This window comes from Lichenostomus cassidix, chromosome 1, assembly GCF_008360975.1.
Source record: "Lichenostomus cassidix isolate B80296 chromosome 1, HeHo_3.0, whole genome shotgun sequence".
NCBI lineage: Eukaryota > Metazoa > Chordata > Aves > Passeriformes > Meliphagidae > Lichenostomus > Lichenostomus cassidix.
Genome location: NC_139479.1, coordinates 7,600,434 through 7,624,199, shown reverse-complemented (window position 1 = coordinate 7,624,199; position 23,766 = coordinate 7,600,434). Strand labels below are relative to the sequence as shown.

Here is a 23,766-nt window from a genome sequence, read left to right as displayed (position 1 = left end):
TGTGACAGGCACTGTCCAGGCCAGGGGACATGGAGCCTCCTGCTGCTCAGGAATCTTTTCTCACAAGTTTCAGTACCTCCAGGGATCTTCTCTCTCAGGCACAGGATGGAGATGTTTAGGTATCTCCATCCTGGCAGCATAAAGGCCTGTCTTGGGATACAGCTGTACCCAAAAAGGCCACGTGCAATGAAAGATTGTGGGAAACAAAGTAATAGATCTTTGGGGAGATACTGAGAGACTAATTAAGTAATTAAGATTCTGTTGTGGAGAGATGTGATTAATCCAGAGAGATTGCATCCACAGGAGCATTCTAGGGCAGGGGACAGAACATCCCAGCCTTTGCAGAGGTCCAAACTGTGTGCTAGCCCAGAGGGTGTCATTGCCACCATCAGTCAGCACATCCTGGTTTCCCTTGTGTTCAGAAACTGGCACTGTGGAGGGGAGGTGGCAGGGGAGGTGTGGGATCAGAATGTGGTGGAGAAAATCTGGAGCTGGCAACACGGAACTGCCAACCAATTTGGAAATAAAGACCCAGTTTAGAAACTGGGGCTTACTGGAATTGTGTCAGTACTTGAACAATCGAGCCAGTGAGGATCCACAGAAAGCCTTACAGAAAAGATAGGACACAACTCATTCCACGAGAACTGTCAGTGCCTACAGAAGACCCCACACATCTCAGAGAAGTATTGGGATGGTGCTGTGCACGGTAGAGAGTTTGACTCTGTGATCCTTGTGGGTCACTTCCAACTCAGCACATTCCGTGGATCTGTGATTCTGTAACACAAGGGCTGCCGAGGAGCCACAGCGACACCAGCTCACCAATGAACTTCCCTGGGTGGCAGGAGCAAGGCAGTGGGAACAGTTTCATTGCCCTCTCCTGTCCAGCACAGCATCTGCTAGGGGAGGCTCAGTTACTGCAGCCTCCACCCAGGGGAACTGTAGGTCACTTGTGTGGCTGATGTGCACAGCCACCCCGAGTGGCTTAGGGCCACCACCACGAGGAAAGCAGGAGCAAGCCCACTGCATGGATATGCCTGTGGGTCACTCCATTTAGGGACACAAATGATTTTCACACAGCCCTACACCCAAAGCCTGAAGATGTCTGTGTTTAAAAAAGGGCAGTTGGGGTTCCAGCTCTTTCTTTATTCCTTTTTTCAACTTGTTTGTGAAGGAGTGATGCATCTTTCTTCTCACAGTAAAATCTGGGGGCCTTCTTTCCCCTCTGTTCTCAGCGATATGCCATTTTCCTTTATCACATTCCCAAAAGAATTAGAGGAGGGAAAAACATCTTTTCCTGCACAGCATGTTGACACACTGCCAAGATACTGCTAGGGCCATAAATAAGGACAGAAATAAGCTTGATATATAAGACCTGAGATACTACCTTTATAGTTCCAGATTTCCTTGAGTGTCTCCCAAGCCAGAAGGTGTGATATGATAGCAAACTCTACTAACAGGTTATTTAAAAAGCAAAAAGAAAGGCATACAGGTCTGATGAGGAAGATGTACATTTTACCCCACAACACTGGAGAAAAGAAAAATAAAGAGGTGGAGTTAAAAAGATTAAAATGGAGACTGACTGGCAAAGTTGGGGTGAGGAGAAGTCCCCATATTTCCTGTGTGGTTTTATGTCTGTAGAGTCTGTTTTGCAATGATTGATATAACAAACAAGGGACTCACAAAAAGGCTCCTAATGCTCACTGATCAGAAGTATAATGACGTGTAAGCTGCAGCTGTTCCAGTGGATTTCTAAACAGCAGGCTCTTGTTGAATGAGCCCCATGATTATTTATCTCCATCATGGGCTCTTTATTCCAAGGTATTTGTTGTCTTCCCTGCATTTTGCCCGTCTGTCCTTATGCACAGAAAGCTCTGATAATGGATATTTTTTTATTAGCCTCCTCTTCCTTTTCCTGCTTCTGCAAACACAATGCATCCCCGAATCATCGTGTTACAAAAGGGAAGGCGCTGCCAGTGTTTTAACAAGGGCCTCCCACAGCATTCTCCCCCATTAGCCTCATAAACACAGGGCAGTGCAGGAGCACGTGCTGCAGAGACAAGGGTCAGGAGACTATTTATTCTCCCCATTTAAACAAAAATGCTTTCTCCTGAGCAAGGGGAGAAGCAAACAAATAAATTAAGCTGTGCCTTGATGAAAGCATTTAAACTGTGTCCTTGGGAAATGTACTGAGTGTGGGGATAGTGCAGGGCAGTGTTTAACTTGGCTGATTTGAAATGGGCTGTGAATAAGCAGAGATATTACAGGGGCACCGAGTGCATTCTGCCTTTTGGTTTGTGCTTCTTTTAATACCTTGTGCCTTGTCCAATCTGCTCTGTTTCAAAGTAAAGTGCTCCTTCTTTGAGTCACTTTCTGTGAGCCAAAGTCACAGGACTGGGGTATGGAGAGGGAAGACCAGAGGTCTGTTTGTGCTTGCCACAGACCTGCTACATCCTGCAGGAATGCAGTTTTCCTATCTGCCAGATAAGGATGATATTTATGCACCCTCCTCACAGCTAATGGGTTACTGCTTGAAATGACAAATATTTTTACAGTTTTCTTGAGACACGCTCTAGGCAGGCACGGCTGAGCAGAGTCTTCTCAAACAGGAAGCCATCCCCCCAGCCCCTTGGTTTATCACTGCTGTAAACCTGCACACATGGTCCACTTGCAGGCTGAAAATTATACTTGGGAATTCATTGGCTGAAAGCAGAACATAGTTAAAGGAAAAGCTCTTTGGAGAGTGTGAACTGGCATATAGCATCCCTGATGTCAGCAGGGTTATGCTGACATATCCAGCAGTGATATGGCTCTACATGTCCATATTTTCAACATTTTAATATGAAAAGACATGTTTCTATTGTTGTATTTAATTTTCAGCTGGTTCTTTTTCTCCCTTTTTTCTCCTGGGATGACATCATTGGAAGCCTGTTAGTATCATTTCTCTCCCTGTCACTCACTGTACCAACAAGTATTTTATCTCCATACGAGAGAACTGTAACGAAAAAAGGCTGTAAACTACAAAGGCTCTTTGATTATCATTTTCATGCAAGGTCAGCAGAAAGAGCATGCCTGGTATTTGTAAGAGAGTTTTAAACATTATTTTACTTTTTTTTCTATTTATGTAAACACAGAAATGAAAGGCTGACACTTTGACACATTCCTCCCCTTCTTCCTCAACGCACTCTTCTTCCTGGAAAGCTGGAAACCAGTGTTACACAGGCTGTACAGAGGAGGGCACCAAGCCTGTGCATTCCTTGAATGGTTTGGCTGCACTTTAAAGTGGTGGTGAGTGACAATAAACCAAAACCCAAGGTACAAATGAAGTCTCCAAAGCAGTGTCAGTGTGGGCATGGGCTCCTCCAGCCATGCAACTTTGGATGAATGAAACACACTTTTAAAAAAGGAGGGCAACCTGAAATGAAAGGCTTGCTGTGGGTTGCTGTAACAGAAGGCACAGCAGCATGCTGTCCCCTGGTCTCAGGTGCTGGAGGTATAGCCACAAGGTTGTGTTCTTTCACAGGTTGTCTGGGATGGGAAGCAGAGGCAGAATGGGATGTCTCTTGTTTGGGGGGTTTTGACATTTCCAGGCAACTGCTTAGTCAGAGAGCCAAGAGGCTGAGACTGTGACAAAATGCAGGAGCTGGATGGCTCTGACAGATGGAGGCAGCAGCAGGCCTAAGGGGCAGTGGACAACTCCAACCTCACAGAGTGTGTGGCAGCTCTGGCTCACTAGCAACCCCTCCCCTCTGAGGGAAGGTTGTATCACACCCAAGGAGAGGTCAGTAGGGGCTGTGATGTGGATGGGAACCTTGGAGAAGACAGACATGACTTCTGCAATGCAGCAGGAGACTTCTGCAGCTCATTCTTCACCTCAAGTGCTTCAGCAGAAGTGGAATCAGCAATGACTGTGCAGCTCTTGTGCTCTGCAGATGTTGAGGTCTCCTTTAGCTCTGGGTCTTGTTCTCCTGCAAGAATCTCTTCTTAAGAGACACTGAGCACTCACTCATCTTCCCCAGCTGCATTGGCCCCAGGAGCCAGGGAGCTTCTCACACACATCCTGACTCTGCTCTTGTGGCATACCAGGTCGAGCCCAGGGAGCAGCCAAGGCTTACCAGGGGTCAGGGATGAAGCTTGGTCTGCAGTGGAAGCCTTGGCTCTTTGTCTGGGGGGAAGCCTGTCAGAGTTCCAAGGAGGTATTTCAGAGCTGGCTGAGCTGTAGCCACTGAAACGAGGGTATGTAGGGACCTGCAGGGTGGGGACAGCAGAAAGTCAGGCTCGTGCAACTGCATTGATTGCACCAGGGCCAAATTTTGTCCATCAAGTGCTGAGAATGCATTGTGTTTATTATTAGATACTGCTGCTTCTCTTGTTATGAATGGTTGCATATATCAATACCCAGAGCAACCGGGCAAAATCACGTGCCCATGGCTTTTTATAGTATATAAAATTCAGAAAAAGCACAGGGTGCTTTTAGCCAGATTGCAACATTTTTGTCTCACACAGCTGATGGGCTGTCTGCTCTACATCCATTCATTTTCTGCTTAAAAGGTCATGTTTAATTTTCCAAATGAGCTCCCCCCACCAGCACGAGTTGCTCATCTCTAGACAATGCCTTTTCTCTCTCCAAGGCAAGACATTGCTGTATTTTTCCTTTGCTACTATGCTGAAAGGGTGCTTGTGCTTACAAGGCTTGTGTGCAGCCAGGGAGAAAAAACATCTGCCACCAGTGACTTCCTAGACATGGTATATTTACAAACCTTGTTAGTTGCCATGAATACGTCATGCCTGGCTGATGCCCTTATGGGCGAAGCAAAATTGTGTGAAGGGTATTCTCTTCTCTACGCCCCTAGGGAAAAGGGCCTTGTTCTGTAAAGGTAGCACATGGGTGTGAGAGCCCCAGGGAATGGGGGAGAACATCCTGCAATTCACTTGAAACCAAAACCAACGGGCCATTTTTAAAAGTTCTGTCACAGATAGGTACTTGCAGTGTCTCTCCTGAGTCCCACAGCAGCATGGGGCCTGACACTCACCAGTTTTGGTATAAGGTCCCACATAAAAATGTGGATCCAGAGTAAAGGTATCAAAGATCTTCTGTGGCAGAGCTGTGCACCTGCTAGTCTTCACACTGATGTCACCACTGCTGTTAGCCTGAGGAGTTCCTCTCCAATGTTATCTTCCAAAGCTCTGTCACTGTGAGAGGCTCTGAGGGTCTGCATCCACACTGTTTCAAAATCCCAAATACCAGTTAATGATAGATAGGGAAGGTACGTGGCTCTCATAAGTATTCTTATGACTTCTGAAAAGGTGTGCTCTTTTTTCCTAAGCCTCCTTTCAATGGGATTCATTTTAATGAGATCCTCTTTCTCTGTTTCCAGGAACAATGTTCTTAATTTCCTTTAGCCTACTAATGCCTCCTGACAACATCTTTTATTATCACTCATGTTACACATTGCAGTCCAAAACTCTGCTCCTCTTGTAGCTTGGTTCTGAGGACTTCACAGAGAAGGAGCTGAGCTTCAGGGTCTCTGCAATGCTGCTTATTTTGCAACCATGCAGTAGATTACCCTCAGAAGTTCATGTAAGCAATAGTTAAACCTTATGTAATAACCCTGATTTGGTCTAAGTGAAACTCTGAACATGAAAAACATATATAAGTCAGTACTCAGAGGGCTGAAATTCCTCTTCCATGCCAGCACCTATTTTTGTAACAAGACCTTTTATCCTGATTCAACTTCGTCAGCATTTAGCTGAAGAATTTGGAAGTGCTCGGGACTGTTTGCATTGGCTACATAATCCTCCCAACAAGACCTAAATAGTGAAATATTTGGGATTCGCCCAGGTAAAAAGCTAGCTAAAGAATCACTCCATTGGTTTTTGTTGAGCTTCAAAATGAAAATTGTGCTGAGCCAGATTTTTTCATGTACATTTTTCTGTCTGTTCCTCTAGCATCTTTTCATAAACAATTGCCTCCCACTTTAAAAGAAACACCTAACTGCTGTCTCCATGCTTTTACAATGCAACAGAAACAAGAGCCATTTGTAGAGAATACTGCCATAGTCCTAAAACCATATAGGCAGATTAGCAGACCATTGAGTTCAGCTTTCCTACAACAGCACTTCAGTGATATTGTCTCATATTTTTGTCCCCTTGCACTTCGAGGCAATCTCTGTGTGCCCTCCTGGATGTGCAGGATGCTCTTTGTTGGGCACATCACCTGAATGTCAATGGGCCCAATTATGGAGCTTTAAAATCCACCAGTCCTTTTGGGGGCATCTGCACACAGATAGGTGCATTATGCTCTCAGCTACCCTAAACCTGTGTTCCTTTTCCCTCTTATGCTTGAGCTCTGAGGTTTGCAAACACTGTCATTTCCCAGCTGAAGAGTGCTGGGTCAGAGGCTGCTGTGTGTGGGCTCTGACTGCCACAGACACAGCAAACTGCACAAATGCACTTCCCATCCTCTTGCCTTTTAAAGGCATGCTGGGGACCTGGCAGCCACAGCTCAAACTAGAGCAAATGTAGGCAAACTGGAGTGCATTAGAGGCTCAGTCCTGCAAAGTAGGAGCTCACTCAGTAATTCCATGTTCCCAAGATCCAGTTCCCATGTCCTTGCACAATTTAGTGTTGGACCTGAAATGTCTCACTTCAATGAAAAACATTTTTCACGGTTTGTAAGGATCAGGTTTGGGAAGCACAGGAGTGCAAAGAGGCAAAGGGCTTTGGGATGGCAAACGAAAGGCACAGAGCCAGGACTGAGATAAGGGATGTGATTAAAACAGCAGTACCAGCAGGTGAAGGGCGATGGCATAAGCAGGTACAGAAGGCACCCCAGTGCAGCTCACTGGGAAAGGACAACACCAGACAGAGGCTGAAACACTGGCTGTTGGTGGCCAGAAGAGAAGATAAATCTGGAAGCAGCAAGAACCAGTTTGTTATCTGGCTGAAGCAGTCAGGCAGCACTCCCTGATAGACAAATTCAGGAAGCAATGACATTAAATAGATGTAAACAAGCTGTCTCAGCAATAAAATTTTGTTACTAACCAATTAAATTTCATCTTCAACTCTTAGCTGGCGGCCCTGGCTCACAGCCCCTTCGCTCTTATTGTTTCACAGAGATAAAATGTGTTGTATACCATTTCCATCAACATCAGGAGATGGATGGAAAGCCCTTCCCTTCTCTAATGAGGCTGAAAGACTCCTTACCCTACATATCAGAGAAGCCTGTCACATTTGCATTAATTGATGCTGAGAGTTTTAGGGTTGTTCAGAAAGTGTTCAGGGCCAGAGAAGGAATGTGAGGCCCATGAAAATATGTGGTTAAAGTGGATCAGACTGTGTGTTAGTGAGGCCTGCAATTTCCCAATCAAGTGTTCCTTCCTAAGATTTAGCATCCACACCTCACCAAACAGTGCTGTGTGGGGAGCCAGAGGCCTTTTGGCAATCGGCTGTTTCATCCTCCAAGCAGACTATTTTTATTAGTGCCAGGAAAAAGCCCACAGAGCAGAAATGTGCTGCTGTTACAGCCATCACCTGCCTCATTCTGCCAATGATTTTGTCCAGGCAAGAGTTTTTGTAACTGTAAATGACAACCGAGCTTATAATTCTTACGTTTTAGCTTATACCTCTTCAGTCCTTTCAATGTTCTTGGAGCTAATGATTTCAGCACAACTTTCATTTCACATCACCCTCACCACTTACTGAAATGGATCTGTCCTGGGGACAGTTTCTTCTTTTTATAGCAGCTTTTACTTCTGGATGGAGCTCTTCATTTCCAGACATGGGGTGTTGCATAATGACTGACACTGAAGTTGAGGGAAAGGAAAAAAATATGAGAAAAAAAAATTAGAGAAAGCAGAAACTTCTGAAAGAGTGCAAAGCTCAAGCTGTTAGTCTTGGTGAGCCAAATGCTGATGGCATCTATGAACAGCAAACATCTGTAAGAAGGGGGTGATTCCCAGCTGGGACTGAGCCCAGTGTGACCTATGTGTCTCCAGATACCTTCTGCATCCTGCAAAATGTTGCCTTTGAAACACAGCCACGAGTGCTACGACACACCAGTGAGCTTCTCCTTCTTGACAGCAGAGGTGTTTAAAGCCAGACCTTAAGGAGAGCACTCCCTGGTCACTGGGGCACGGTGCTCTCCCACAGCCCTGCCTCTGGAGCGGCATTTACTGTGAGCAGGCAAAGCAGGCCGAGGAGGGGGAGATTCCTCATGGCAGCATTAATCACAGTAATAAAGCTGCCCGGAGCTGCTGGGCCTGGCTCTCCTGGGGAAGGCAGGGTGGGCTGTGTGACGCTGCACTGAAGCCCTCACACCCTCCTGGTGCTCCTGGCCCCACCTCACCCGAGCAGATCTGGGGCCAGAGGAGCTGAGGGCTGTTGGGGACGAGCAGGGGGTCCTGTCAGGGCCACACTGGCTGCACCTCAGCCCCCAGCTCCTTGTTCCATGCCAGGCTGGCCATAGATGGTGCCCCACAGGCCATCCAGCCCCACGCTGCTGCCAAGATGAGGGAAAGTGAGTGGCTGTGACTTTTCCACAGTGGGGGCTGTGTGACTCCCTGAGGAAGGGGGACAGCTGTGGGAGCCTGAGGGGTGGCCGCAGGTAGCCCTTCCGTGCCTCTTGGATGTGCGTTGTCGCCGAGCGCTTTCCCCCGAAATGAATTCACCTTGGCCATTCATCATCACCACAGGCAATCTAATTACAGGCCTGTCTGAAAAGGAGAGGCTCATTTATAATACAGACTTTGTTATGAAGGTGTAATACCTCCAACTATATTTTTGCAACATTTTTTAAAGGAAAATTAATTAATTGTCTGGTGCGTTTTAAAATAACCAGCCTCCTGAGGTTGGCGCAGCGGCACCTCTGGTGGTGTTCCCTCCCCACCCAGCCCACCTGCTGTGTGACAGCGAAATGCTAAAATTATTTTGGCAGAGGAATAGTCTCAGAGGCTGTTGTTTATTTTCCACAGCAGAGGAATATCTCAGGATGCAGCCTGCACCTCTGCCCTGTGGGACTGTCTCGAATTGCATGCGGCGCTCTGCAGAAGCATTCAAAATGCACAGTTCAGAAAGCAGAATTAAACATGGGGAGGGGGGCACCCACATCCAGCGTGCGCCCAGATTGGTCTTTAAAAGAGAGGAATGTTAGAATACGCTTCCCTGAGAAGCACAAAACCAGATTGTGGGCTAAAGCAGCTAATCTCCTACTGACATGCACGTAGCACAGCCACCAGTGAATTGGCGTGAGAGCTGAGGAGCTGGGCCAGCACACTCGGCTCCTGCCTGCCTTCCTCACATCTGGTTTTGTTCTTTGAGCCATCTCAGCGATCGGAGAGCTGATCAGGAGTGGTTTCAGACCAGCTGCAGAATGGCAGAAGGCAGGGAAAAGGTGTGTGTCCCTGCCACTGCCAAGGAGGAGGCGTTGCAGAATGCATGGCATGCACCTCACCAGCTCAAAAGCCTGTAGCAGATTGCAGCACCTCGTAATGTGAGGCAGGTTCTGTTCCGAGCTGCTCTTCTTGCCCAGGATAGACCATCCCAGGTCACTCAAAAAAGAAAAAAAGAAAAGGTAAAAGCAGTGGATGGATGGCCTTAACCTGTCTCCTTTTTTTTTTTTGTCATCTCCAGGGCTTGCTAGTCATATTTCTTCTAACCACGCTTTTTCATGCGGAGAGACCAAGCATTAGATGAGGCTTTGATGCAAAGAAGCAATTGCAAAAATGATGAGTCAGATCCCCAGGCATCATGAGAGAGGAATAAACTGCAGATGCATCTAGGATGAGAGATACTCCAGAAGCTCAGGAAGGGATCAGCTGAGTTTCGAAGGGATCAGCTGAGTTTGAAGGGAATGGTAGAAAGCAGGATGTGGAAGAAAGAGAAAGTTTTTGCACAAAAGAAGGGGATTATATTGCAAGAAGATATTGGTGAATTGTTTCCTATTTTTCCTGGACAGGAGAGAAGAAATGGACACCTGAAATTCAAGGCAGGTAAGAAGGGAAGGTTTTTGGAGGAAAAAATTAAGGACATGGCAGGGATGACTGGACCTCTTCTGAACTCTCCCTCATTACCTTGTATCTGTTGCTGGAGTGCTAAAAAGCAATGGAGCCTGAATGGAGACCATTAGGAATAGGACTTCCAGGAGACAGAAAATTTTGGATGTTTTGTCCAGGTGAAGCCTTCCTATAAGTAACACAACGCACAAAGTATGTGCTGTATAAAGGTTGTACACATCTTCTTACACAGTGGCACTCTTTACTACACCATGAGATCTCTGTTACCCTCATCCTCTCCCAGGTAATGCTTTTAAGGCTAATCTGACATTTGGACACGGACAGAGGCTCTTGTTCTAATAGCTTGGAAGAATAAATCACAGGACATGTAAACTACAAACCCATGGTCAATGAGAACAACGGGTTTTGTGAGTGTTTTGTGCCATGTGCTGCTCTAAATTCTACCCCAAACCAAAGGTACACAGAGAGTTTCTGTGCAGAGCAGCCTGTCCTCATAGGTGTATGGATAAGTGCTGGCGATCATGGGGTTCCTATTCCCAAGCTCCACACTAACCAGCACAGGCCAGCTGGGGCTGGAAGCAGAGCAACCACATTCATGTGGTGCTGGGTCTGAGCTAACAAACCAGGTCAGCATTCATCCCAGGAGGTCTGCCTCAAGTACACCTTATCTCACACACTCCATTCAATTAAAAGGCAGGCAGATGTATTTTCAGGTTGCAGACCTACATCCCTTTGAGGACAGGGAATAAGTGCACGACTGGGAATGGGTGGAGAACAAGAAGGACTGCAGTGAAGAGATTAGAGTGTCTGCCCAGCTAAGACATGGCTTCATCTCTGCAGGACTTTTTACTTGCCTGCCTAATGGCTCTTACTTCACAGAGTTTTTTTCCACATTCTTGTCTGTATCTTTGCAGTACTAACCAAAGAATGCTGCATGCTTTAACCCGTGGTTTTGCTATTTTGATGTTGAGCTACATGTCTGGTCTAATTAGGTATTCATGCAGTGATAAACACTCATTTCTTATACACATTATGCAAAACCTTGTGTGTTTTCCTGCATTTTCTTTTATTTCTTTTGTAGTGCTTAAGGAAGGACATGATTCATTTGAAAGAGGAAAAAGAAAGATGTTTATGAAAGGATCCTGCATAAGCAGAAAAAATGCAAAGTGTAGTCCTCATAAAACTGGAGGCCAGCCCAGAGTTTGGGACCTCTAGACCTTTTGCTAAGGTGTGGTGAAAAATGTGATGGAGGTGCACAGCCTCTTTACCAGGCTTATGGGATAATTTTATGCAGGTCACTTTAGCAGGCACATGTGCACTTGCTCCAGTGTGGTTCCAGATCTGCTAAACCCATCAGCTGCTCTGTTAATGTCTGTATGGCAATATTGGAAGCCCTCAAGAAATGCAAGATCTTTTTCAGCAATATGGGGAACATCATATATTTGCAGCCTTGGAAAAATGAATTTATTAATTCATTTAATTTATTAGTCTGGAAGGTAGTCTGGTGTTTGTATATGCCTGGGCACAGCTGGGCAGTTAAATTAGACCACTCTTGATGCTCTCCTGCTTGCCATTCATTCAGTGTTAGTTCTGCAGCTGGTTTCTCTGTTGCTTGGTGGAAATCTAAAGGTCAGTTGGTCTGACTTTACAAATCCCCAATTTTGGGCACCTTCATATGCATGTTTTCACTCCTGACATGTGGGTTATGTCAGTATTTTAATGGTACAGCCTTTGGACTTGATTTCAGTCTCATGTTTTCTGGTATCCATTGACAGTGTTTTCAATTAAGTAACAAACCTGCAATAATATAAACATGGAATGAGCAAGACAAAAGTCAATCTTACAGTTTTCAGAGAGAAAAAAGTACCCCTGAACTTGAAAAAAGCTTGAGTCTTAATCCAAAAACTTATTGTTGTCATGCTTTATTTGATCATTTTGGAGTGGTTATTTGAGGGAAATTTACAGGTACACACATGCACATACACAAAACATCTGTGTTAATGGGTTTGTGTGATAAAAAATTGATTCAATTGAAAAAAACTTAATGCTACTGATTATTACTATATAACATGTAATACAGCCTAAAGCTGTATGCTATGCCATATGAAAGAGCTTGTCAGCAATAGTTTGAAAAAGTATATGCTATGCATCGCATTGTTGGTTGGGTTTTTCTGCACTAGACAAAGGATACTGTGTCAAAATGCAGTGCTCTGTACAAAGGTAACTTTACAACCATTTACATAAAAATGATAGACTTTGCAAATTTATCTGCTGGCCAAATCCTGCTCTTGTTTACACTCTATATTCAAGTAACCAATTTCACATTATATACATTAATGCAAAATTTGGTGCTGCATGTATTGTACACTTGAAAAGAAAGGAAAAGGAAAATGAAAAGAAGGTCACAAAGCTCTTTCAATTTAGATTTTGAGATTGCATGCTACATGTATTTCTTTCTAAAACCATCATGGGAAAGCAGGGAAACAGCTATTAGAGCAACCCTGATTTCTAGACCTATTTCAGCTTGCAAAGCTTCTCTGCCCTTTAGGTCCTTCTCACCCTATATGCCAAGCATCCCAAAGATTAACCAGCACCTGGAAGGTTGCTAGCATTGCCAGGTGCATTCTTTATTACAAGCTTTGCAATCAATGCAGTGCTTCTTACAGTTCCAGTTTCTGGATTCATATTCTTCCTTCAGCTTTCAGGGCAGAGTTTGAATACGTAGCTTACAGAGACTGTAACGAGCTGAAAATGTTGAGGGAAGTTCCTTGTCACCACTCCAGTGTGGGAAGTTTGGTGGTAAATCCCAGAAGCTGTGGGAGCTCTGCCTGTATTTTCATCCTCTCACATCACTGAGAAGAACACCCACTGGCACCTCAAATGCCATCATGGTATGATAGGTGCTGTTGAGGGTGTTCTGCTTGATGTAGCTTCCATCCAGCTCTCTCAAGATGTGTCTAATCCTGTGATCCTCCCATTCCTTCCCTTTATTTCACTTCTGTCCCCCACAATCAGTTCTTTTTCTCCTTTTCGTTCTTTTTCCTTTAGCCCTTTGCCTTCTCAGGGACCTTTGAGTAAGGGCCAGCCTGTTCCTAAAAGGAAAATTGCAAAAAGGAGTGGCTGCCTTTTAAGGGCAGAATCCTCATCAGTGTCAGCAAACACTGGAGCTGCATAGCTGCAGTGCCCCCTTTGTGCTCCTGCTGTCTCATGTTTCACAGCACACCCAGGCAGTTGGATGGAGAAGACAGGAAAATGTTTCTGTTCAGGTTCTCTCAAACTGCCCCGTGGCACTTTGTATTGTGAACTGACAGGTGCCAGAGAAGTAAAAGGCCACTGTAGACCAGCAGAGACTGAATGTTTCAAACCAGGGGAACTTTGCAATGTTCTGTGGAAGAAGCACAAATGTGGTTTTGAGTCACCTCAGGAAGTCAAGCTCCACTTGCTATCAGAATGCAATCATTTTTACAAGAATTTCCAGGCTTTTAGACTGTGCTTTACAACTCCAGTGTTAGACAGCCTTTAGTTCTGGAGCCTCCAAGAGACCATGTAATAATTGGTATGAATCCTTTCATCCATCACGGAGATGATGTGTCAGGTGTTTGGAAGCAAAGAATGATGCTACACAACAGTTGAGGAGAGGCAATGAAAAATGAGGTGTTCTGTGGAAGCTGCAAAAAGGAATTAGGTAGACTGGAAGGATTTCCTCGCTGGGGAGTTAGCTGGTGCATGTGCACACTTTGAGAAAAACGCTCTGGTATCCTCCATCAGCAGAAGCAGCTGCAGCCCCAGTAATGTGTCTCCTTCAGAAAACAAGAAGAACAGCTCTCCTTTCCTCTTCCAAGGGAAAACACTGTCCACCAAATACTTCTCCCAGTTCCTGACCATTTAGGACTGGTCTCCAGTCGAGCCTTCACAAAGCCCATCACTTCTCAGGTGGTCCTTGGAGGATCCTGGGTTTATGCTGAGCTGTATCAGCTCTGCTTGTGGCCTGACACATCTTCCCTTGTTTATTTCCAGATGACCTCCTTTCATTTTTCATCTTTATTGTTATGGATAGTCAAGCAGTGAAAAACATATCAGAGGAATCCTTAGAGCTACTTACTGGAGGAAGAGAATCATCTCTTTTAATGACAGAAGAGAGAACATGGAGCCATTCAGGGGAACTGAGAGTGGAGTCAGTGTTTCACTGAGAGACTTGACATGAATCCAGGCATAAAAAATGAGCACCTGCTTTAGTTTTAACTGCCACGGCTGAATTTGTGGATTAGAAAATATGAGATATATCATAATCCATAGTAGGCTGATGAGTTCAGTTGTACAAGGTTCTTCTCTGACTTGAAACGGATGAGCTGGGAAGAGTTGGTGCTACAGATGCAGACTAAGAATTCAAGACAAGGAGCAGCTACCAGGGAAGTGCTCAGGTGCAGAAGGCAGCAAAGATTTGCCTCATAAGGCATTGTTGTGGGAAGCTTTTAGTAGAGCAGATTGAATAAAAAGAATCAGTGGAGTGGTCTTCCTTTTGTAAAAGTGTTTTTGTCTAAAAGCAATTAATTTTTTGGAAATGTATCAAAATTTAAAATGGGAAAATGAGAAACAATTGTCTTTTGACTTTCTCATTTCACTGTAATAATGTCAAATTGTTTCATTTGTTGCAAGTCAAAACATTTCATTCTGATTTCCTCATTTAGATCTGGATTCTTCTATTGCAACATTTGCTGGTGTATTTACATATTTCTGTCTATATATTCCATGCTTATACTGCCTCAGCGTTGCAGAAGTACAGAATTTCTGGTTCTGCAGAAACAGTTCTATCTTGGTTTTTGTTCGGATTTGAAGTGAGTTTGCTTTAAAAACAGTGATGTTCCCCAACCACCTTGCCCCCAAAAAATAGTCATGCTGATTCTTGTGTCACTTCTGCTTCTAATGAGACAAAATAACTTTTCCCTCAATCTTGAGTGCACACCAAAACCTTCTGAGGCCAAAGTGGTTTTATTTTGGATCAGTCCCTGTTCTGAGCTCAGATTTTGATTCAGAGGACTTACAGTGATCAAGTAGTAGTAACCAATAGCTGAATAATACCTGTTCTCCTAATGCATTTTAAAGTAATTCAGGCTACTTTCAGCTACTTTCCATACTGTCCTTAGCTGTCTTTCATCTCATAACCTGATGGTGCCACTCTCAGTTCCACCATCCAGTCAAGTCACAATCCCTGTGGAAATATATCCCACAGAAAAAGCAGCTGTCCAGAAAGTCCTCCGTTTCCTTTCTCACTTTCAGCATCATTTCCTTCTCCCAAGTTAGGTCCAGTGTGTTGTGCACATGCTTCTTTTCAAGCTTGCAATGCTTTTCTTTGGATTCTCTGCACCATTGTCTTGTGTTTTGGGTTGGCATTTTAAATGTAACTCTGAACAGTGACATTGGGAGGAATTAAAAAACCGTCAGCAACCAACACTTTTTGGGAAATAACTAATTGTGAATAGCAGTTCTTGTGGATTGCTTCAAAATCCTGCAGCATCAGTCTGCATATAAGGAAAGAACAAAAGAGATTATACAGACCTAGATGTGTTTCCCAAGAGGGTCTGTGTCTGCAGAGGGGGTGAGTGCTCATTGTCCCCCCTCTTCTCCTTGTGTCCAAGCCAACCTGGCAGAGGAATCAAGTGGGATTTAGTGGACATGTAAACCAGAAAGGAAAGATGAGCAGAGCTTTTCCTCACATCATGTTTTCCCTCCCCCACTGGGGCCTTAGGAGGTTGCTGCTGCATTGGTGGAGGATGACTGAAACCTGCATTCACAGCAGCAAAAGTCAGCTTCGAAAAATTTCCCAGGTGAGTGTCAGTGAGCTGCTAATCAAATTGAGGGTTGATTGCAAAACTAAAAACGAAGCAAACATTTTGCATAATTTGTTAGACTGCTGCTCTGTGTGCATGTGTGTGTTTATAGACTCTTCCTCAAGCATTGTGAATTGAATTAATCATGGAAAGAGAAGCACTCCGTGTTCACATTCTTGGTGCAGCTCCAGAGGTATTTTGTATGTTCTGGACTGGAAGCAGAGCTGGGTTAGGAAATAAGGGAGAGACCAGGCCTTGTTCTCCAGCTGCTGCATTTGTGGGCAAGATTTAATGCCTGTTCAAAGCATTCTGCATGACTTGAGAAATTTTAGATGGCTTTCCGTGTTTACTGTGTAGAAATGGAAAGAGCTGTTTTATCTCAGCTTGTAGGAATATGTAAGTTACTCTGTGCCTACTTGAGTAACCCCAGCTATTGAAATAAAGCACAGGAAATCAGAGATCCTGTTACATTACCCCAAAAATGCAGCCTTAATATGTCTGAGGAGTCCCCAGAAATTTCCAGTTTTCAGCAAGCATCAGCTGGCCCCAAAGCCAGGTTTACTTGCCTCAGACAGTCTGGTCCATGAATTAAACACATGCCCTTTCTCTTGCTAAGACCTCACAAATTCCCCAGCCCTACCTAAGCCTAAGAAGTTTTGTCTCATTTACACTGGTTGGAGTTGGATGAGTTAAGATTAAGCAGAGGGATTGGCACAGCAAAAGAATTGACCAACTCTCAGATGCCTTTCAGTTGACTGCAAGTAGACTGAGCCCTTTCTCCCTGTGAAGGCTTTATGACACAAAAATCTTCTGGACAGTGCAGATGGACTGTTCCATTCAAGCCAGGCCTCTTTTGTTCTGTGAGATTAAACAAAATGACCACAGCTTGTTTGACTAGCTCTAGATTCATTGCTTTGACATGTTTTCTCAGTAAACCAAACCTAACCAATGCCAGTCACCCAGAGCATTGGACTGGACACAGCGCTTTTAATTCTTTTTTTTTTCTTTGAAGAATGATGAAGTTTCTAAAAGGTTCCTTAAGGGCACCTCATTTTCCCTCCTATACTGATCCTGTGCTTCAGGATATCACTGCCAGTCCCAGGGTGTTGTCAGGCTGCCGTGCAGAGCTCACAGCCATGCCAGGTCCTTTTCCCCAGATTTGTGCTTTCTCACAAAGCAGCATGTGGGGATGCTTTGGCATTATGAAAGGAAGGGTTTTGTAGCTGTCATGGCGATAGGAAATGCACTGGAAAACATGAGTTCAAACCTCAGTGCAGCTCTCCCTCAGTGGCTGATACCTGAACCTTCAAATACCTACCTTGTCTGATGGGAAAGGGTAAATAGGGAAAAATGGGGGGAATGATATGAACCTACTAACTACTATGCAACCCTCCTAAAGGATCAGTGCAAATCCTCATGTGAGGATTCAGTGTGCTGAAGGGTCCACTGATTCATGGTCTCTTGCAAGAACAGATGCAGGAATATCTTTTTCCTCCTGCAGGCAAGGCTGTCTGCAGCTGGCTCAGGGGCTGAGGGAGGCCAGGCAAGCAGCAAGGTGCCTTGGGAAACAGCCAGGAATTGAAAGGAGCAGGGGGAGATCTCAAAATCCCACCCAGCCTACAGGTTCCCTGCTGAGCTGGTTCAAGAGGAAGGAAAAACATGGTATTGACCCTCAAAAGCTGCTTCCTTGCTTTCTGTGCCTGCTCCCATTTAGCTGCCAGGAGTATCTGGAACAGCATATCCAGATGTTTTCCATCAAGTTGTCATTCCCTGCTTGCTCAACCACCTTCGCTGTTCCCTGACCCAGTACTCTGCTCCAGGCAGTACTTCATGTTGTTTCCTTTTTGCCCCTCTCAGCCTCTCATCAAGGTGTGAATAACCCTTCCCACTACATGTGAATCTGCAGGGCTCTGCATTCTCCTGCAGAGCTAAAAATCTTCTGCAACAAAGCAGCTGCTCTGTAGAATTTATCTGACTAAAAGATTAGACTTCCTGAAATGCATCAAAGGGCTAGATCCTCCCGGCTGGTATAAATCCTCATTTACAACATAGATCACAGCTATAGCCAACATGTAAATCACAATGCTCCCTCCTGACTTGAAAAATCTATGAATCTATGAAAATTGGCATAATTGCATTGATTTCAGGAGGGCTCCTGTGATTTACACCGGCTGGGGATGCAGCCCAGCGCACGCCCATCCTGTTAGAACCAATTAGGATTCTCTCTGTGGCGCAGCAGTTCAGCATCCAGGCAGGATGGGTCAGCCGCAGCTGTCAGCTGCTTCCAGAGCCCACAGAGGAGCAGGACTTTCAGCTCTCCCTGTGCTCTGAGCATGTGGCTTTGCTCCCTGTTAGGCTGTGTTTGAAAAATACTGTTGTCCAGCAAAGTGGTACAGTGTAGAAATGTAGGAGTGGTGGCACTCTGACAAAGGAAAACCTTTGGAGGTTTTCACAAGCTAGCCAGTGGTTCAGTAAATGCTTTAGCAGAATGCATCCAGTACTGCTGCCCACAGACCTCTCTGAAGCCCTCAGTGCCAGGTTCCTTGGCACATCAAAGGATGCAAACAGAGTAGCATCCAACCAGATTAACAGCCATTGAGTCTTTCCCTTGTGCAATGAAGGGATCTTGCTTTCTGCCTGCTGCAAAATTAGAAAAAAAGTTAATAAACAGCAAATGGGAGATACAGGTCATTTTGTTCTCCATGCAAGTTTACTTTTAATTTGGTTTATAGGGATTGTTTTGCAGTAGAATGGCAATTCTCCTTAAAGTCTCTGGAATAAGAATCAAAGTCATTAGTCTTACAAAGCATTTATTAGAGCCTTAGATGATAGTGAAAGTTCTATGTAAGGCTGCACTTGCACTTGTCTTCCAATAATTTGTTTCCATTGCTCACAATTTCCTGAAAAAATTGCTCCTCTGGATTTAACTTTCAAGGCCTGGCCTTTGCTCAGTAGCAAAGTTTGTTGTTTTGGAGAGAAACCTATTGGTCAAGTTCCTAAGAAAAAGCAGAAAACAATTTTTTTATTTTCACATTACATTTGGATTCTTTTGCATACGATTGAATCCCAACAAAATCTGCAAGTTCAAAATATGTAATTTGCTTAATCCTTTCTCAGGACTGCAGTCAAGGTCAATTGATTTTGGACATGCTCAGTGAATGGTTTCTGCTGTGCTTAGAGTCATGAGAGTGCAGGTCACAACAAGTAAATATTGACGGATCTGTGAAAGCACAGAATGTGGCCAAATTCTTGTTTTGACTACATAGTTGTATCTCTCTGGGGATATTGATGTTGCTTCTGCATATTTTCATAATCCAGGTTTAGGAGGACTTTCAGGTTTGGATTTTGTTTTAAATTATCTGGTTATGGCACTGTGATGGATGTTTAATTTCCCTAAAGACCTGGGTAAATAATAGATCTCATTTTGGTGGCCAACCTGAAACTTGTAGCTTCTGCAGAGTAAACAGTGGGACCACAGTGTTGCACCCAGCTCTGTTGCAACAGCAATTTCCAGTTTAAAGTCCTGAGATTGTATCAGGGATAGGAGTCTGCCACTGGTTTCAGTCACTAGCAAGTGAAAGAGGTGGATGCACTGCACACAGGGGGTGCACCCTTCCCTTCACTGCTTCTCCCAAATGCTGCTCTTTGGCAGGGAGGGGATGTTTGGTTGTCCCCCTCCTTAGTCCCCTGGGCTGTACTGTGTCCATCAGGGAGGAGTTTCTCCCTGTGCTAGGCTGCCTCACATTTCAGACACTGCAACAGCTCTGAAATGCCCTGTGAATAATGAACTTGCTTCCACACCTGGCAGCCTCAGTCTGTATTATTTTGAAAGGAAAGTCAGCCTGGACACATTTAGTATGAAAGCTGCCACTGATTGCAGGTTTTATTGGCACTTGCCTCAGCTGGCTTCAACCCAAGTTTCTGTGAACTAGGCGTGGCCCCGAAAACCTCCATCCCACTCATGCCAGACCTGTCCTGGCTTGCTTGCATGAGGAAAAGAGCTCACAAACCCTTTGTGGGAAGGATCTCCTGATACAGGTACAAATAGGAAGACAATGCCTTCTCAGGCACAAGCACACTCTTCTGTCCTCTTTTTAACCTAGTGCTGCTACACTTCCTCCCCACCTCATAGCCAGGGAAACCCTTTTCCTCTGGCAAATGCCTCTCTGATGTTGAAACCGTGTGTAACATCCCTGCCTTGTCAGAAAATCTGGTTTTGGTGGGTTTTTTTATGGCTGGCTTGTTTGGGAGGGTGGTGACTCAAATTATCCCTGCGTGTATAAGTGAAAAGAGTGCCTGGCATTTGCCGCTGGCTAGAGTAGCCCTGTGGCTTGACTCCTACCCTCCCAGGCAGCTGGGACCCACCTAAAAGGCAAGCAGGGCAGGTCCCTGGCCACCTCACGAGTTTCCCTGCCAGCTGTCAGGAAGGTGGGCTGGTGCCTGACACTGAGGTAGGTTGTTCTGTTCCTGCTTAGTGGATGTTTTTATTGCAGTGTGAAACGAAGCAAAATATAGAAGCTGGCTGAGACTGTGTTGTGAGGAAATCCTCTGATCTTGCTAGCTCTGCTCAGTGTTTAGCCTTTTATCAGGACATGAGCTCATTGCTGTTTCAGGCTAAAGACAGAGCTTTGTGTGGATTCTTTGCTTTCACTCTTGAAATTCTCTGTTTGCCTTGCAGCTTGTGTCAGAAAGGGCCTGATCACAAAAAAAAATGTTAATGCTTTTACCAGGAAAGTTAGCAGGCACTTACACGTCACTCTTCCAAGGGATACAGGTGTGTAAGTAGAGAAAAGTCACACATCTCTCTTTGAATCGGGTTCTCAGAGCATCCATCGAGATACTAATTACCTTCTGCTGAAGATCCCCAATTTCTTTTATGTCACCAAGAGCTGTAGTTGCCTGGCAATACCCAGCAACATCCAAGTGCCTCAGAAGACTGGAGGTAAACTGCAACATCGGCGCATTGTAAATGGAGGCAGGTGCATTTCAAGATTTTTACAGAGGAAAAGGTGCACAGAAAAGTTTAAACAGACAGCTGAAATGAGTTCTTTTTATTCACATGGTATTTTATTCCTTGTGATAACCAGCTTCTCCTTTTATTAAATAAACTCCAACAAACCCTTCCCCAGCTTTTGTCTGATGTTTTTTCCGTTGCTGATCTTTGTGTCATACTCATAATTCTGTTGCTGCTGAAATTTACACAAGGGAGTGTCTGACTCGAATATCCAGAGCCTTGTCAGAATATGCAGGCAGGACTGAAGGACATGACCAGAGGTATCAGCCTCTGGGCTGTCTGGGCCACCTTGAGGGGTGTCACAAGGCTCCTGATGTGTGAGTTTGAGCTCACACACTCTGTGGCAGTGCCTGTGGCTGTGTGAGCTGATGGCAGCTGGTAACGTGGTAAGAGGTGGCCAGGGTGGCCAGTTCAAGTGGTGGCCATGTCTCTTTTGCCTAGACAAGCTTGTTAAGAGCTGATTTAAAAGAGTCCAGAACACCTGGGGATGGATTTAGCCTTGGCTTTCAGATCTGGCACACTGTGGCAACTCCAGCATGGTGCCTGGGCTGCTGCAGAAGAGGCACCTACCCTGCTTGGTGCCCTTTCCCTCAATATAACCAACACCTGAGAAGCACAATTGCCTTCACCTGGCTGCCTAGAACCTGATTACAGGCTGCACTGCACAGCCAGATCAGGTACTCAAAAGACTTCTGTAACAGAAAGTTCAGACTCCACTGGTCACAGGACTATTCAGAGCCTTTAAGCTACAATTTGTGGCTTAAATCCAGGCTCAGCAGCAGGCAGCTGCATGCATTAGTGCCTGCCTCAGTATGGGAGATCTCTATTGCAGAAGCAAGAGAAAACTTCTGAAAAAGCTGGCAGAGTGGTGGTTTTGTTTTGTTTTCTGTTCTGCTTGGTATTTCATCTAACTGTCAGGAGAGTTGTGGTTTTGTTTTCATAGGAGACTTTGTCTTCATAATGCCTCTGAGCACAGGACAGCAGGTGAAGGCTGTGTCTGCAGTGTGGCTGGGAGATGCAGGTTTCAGGCAGCTCAGTTCTCTTAGCAGAGATAGGAATGAGGTCTAATCAGCACTGCTTTAATCAACACCTGCTTAACTCTCAGGTGAAGCCTGTTTGTATTATAAACTAATTCAGTGATGACTAGTTCAAGCTGTGCTTTTAAGTTCATGGGTATGTAAAATGATTGGGCTGTGGACAGCTGACCCATTATTTGAAGGGTTTTTTGCTCAGGTTGCAGTTCCTCATAATCTGGAGTAACAGCTTTCTAGAATGTATCTGATGAAATTATCTCGATCTGTTTCCTAAGGGAACTGGGGTTTTTAACTGATTTTTTCTTATTGCTTTAAGCAGACATAAGTGGTGCCTGTATTAGGACAATAAGCTGCCATATCCCAGTCCATTCCAAGTGGAAAAATGAGCCTGATGCTGCTTCTAGCTGTCCACCTGAAGATTCACCATCATGTGCATATTCCATGCCTGGATGAAGAACACCTTGGCAGCTTGGCAAAGGTGATGCTGGGGAAGGATAGACTATTGCATTGTGAATCAAGAAAAGCATAACATAAAGGAGGATGTGCTTTTTTTTTTTTTCCCTGTCATCTCTTTGAGCATTGCAGTCAGCACTCACTTCCCTGCATTCCCCTTCTTTTCCTTAATATCAGAGTGGCCCCTGAGAAGATGTTGTGCTCTGTGCCTCTGGGTGGTGTTTGGTACAAGCTGAAGAAAATTAAACTTCCACAGCAGTATAATTCAACATCCTCTCATTGCACAGCTGTGTGGATGGATACCAGGCTTTAGCCATTCCCTTCAGTGTGGCCACTCTGTCATTCCTGCATTTCCTCTTGCAGTAACCCAAAGCATGAGTGGTGTTGGTTAACAAGCAGCTAATTGAGACACTAAGAGAAATTTAGGAGAGGCATGCCAGGGGGCTGGGGACTCTAGGCTGATTTCAGAGATCATAAGGTTATTGTACTTTCCTAGTTGTAATTAATTACTTGTTTAATTTCTACCTCCTAATTTATGTCTTTTTATGTTTTAGGTATATGTCATGTACGTGTCTAATGCAATTTACTGCAATATATTTATCACATTATGGAAGAGTGTTATCTTCATCAATTACAAGCAAAACAGGCTCCTAGAATTAATAAGGGGATAAAAGCTAAATTTGTATTTCAGTGGACTCGTGAAGACTTATCTCCATGGGAAAGCTGTATGTAAATCTGCAGTGTTTCATCTGCCTTATGTTAAGTCCTACGTTTGGATTTCAATTCTATGGTAAGTGCAAAGTATCTCTCCACAATAAAAGGGGAGTAAACTGCCTTGGAGTTAGTGAAGGTGTGCAAGCTCAGTCACAAACTAGTTAATATTTTTTGTTTATAATCTGATTATTGGTTAAATTAGGATAGCTGTAGTGTGAAAAATAGGTGGTGTAGGGGAGAAAGCATCGTTGTGCTGCTTTATGTTGTGTGCCTGTTGCAAACCTTCTCAGTGCTTATCCTTCCCTGCTACTGACAAGTTACCTGTCCTGTCTAGTCAGAGTAAACACTGATTGCAAAATTCTCTAGCACTTGGACCTATGAAGCCTCCCTGACAGGTGCACACCTGGCTATGGTGTCTGAGCCAGCTTCTTATTCCTTCTTGCTGTGAACACTGCCTGGTCTGAAGCAACCTGTCCACTCTTCATTTCTTCTGCTTCTCCTAAGCAAAACCAACACACACACTTCCTATAATGGAGAATACAAAGCTCTGCTTTTTCCAGGAACCATATTCACCTCCTTTTCCTGTGTCAGGGTTTTGCCAGTGGCATAAGTTTGTGCTTTCTCAGAATCTCTCTTCAAGGTTCTTATCAGGAATATTAGAAGCCAAATTATCCTTTATTTTAGTGGCATAAAAAATAGCCTAAGGTAGAAAA

The 23,766-nt window shown here is 44.6% G+C and overlaps 1 long non-coding RNA gene across 1 annotated transcript; it reads left to right on the top strand.

Moving 5' to 3' along the window:
• Window positions 1-9,644: 9,644 nt before the first annotated feature.
• Window positions 9,645-23,079, top strand: LOC146444157 (uncharacterized). The gene is made up of 3 exons (XR_014851946.1): window positions 9,645-9,986; window positions 22,203-22,470; window positions 22,894-23,079. It is a non-coding gene; the product is annotated as an uncharacterized LOC146444157 (long non-coding RNA).
• Window positions 23,080-23,766: the final 687 nt, after the last annotated feature.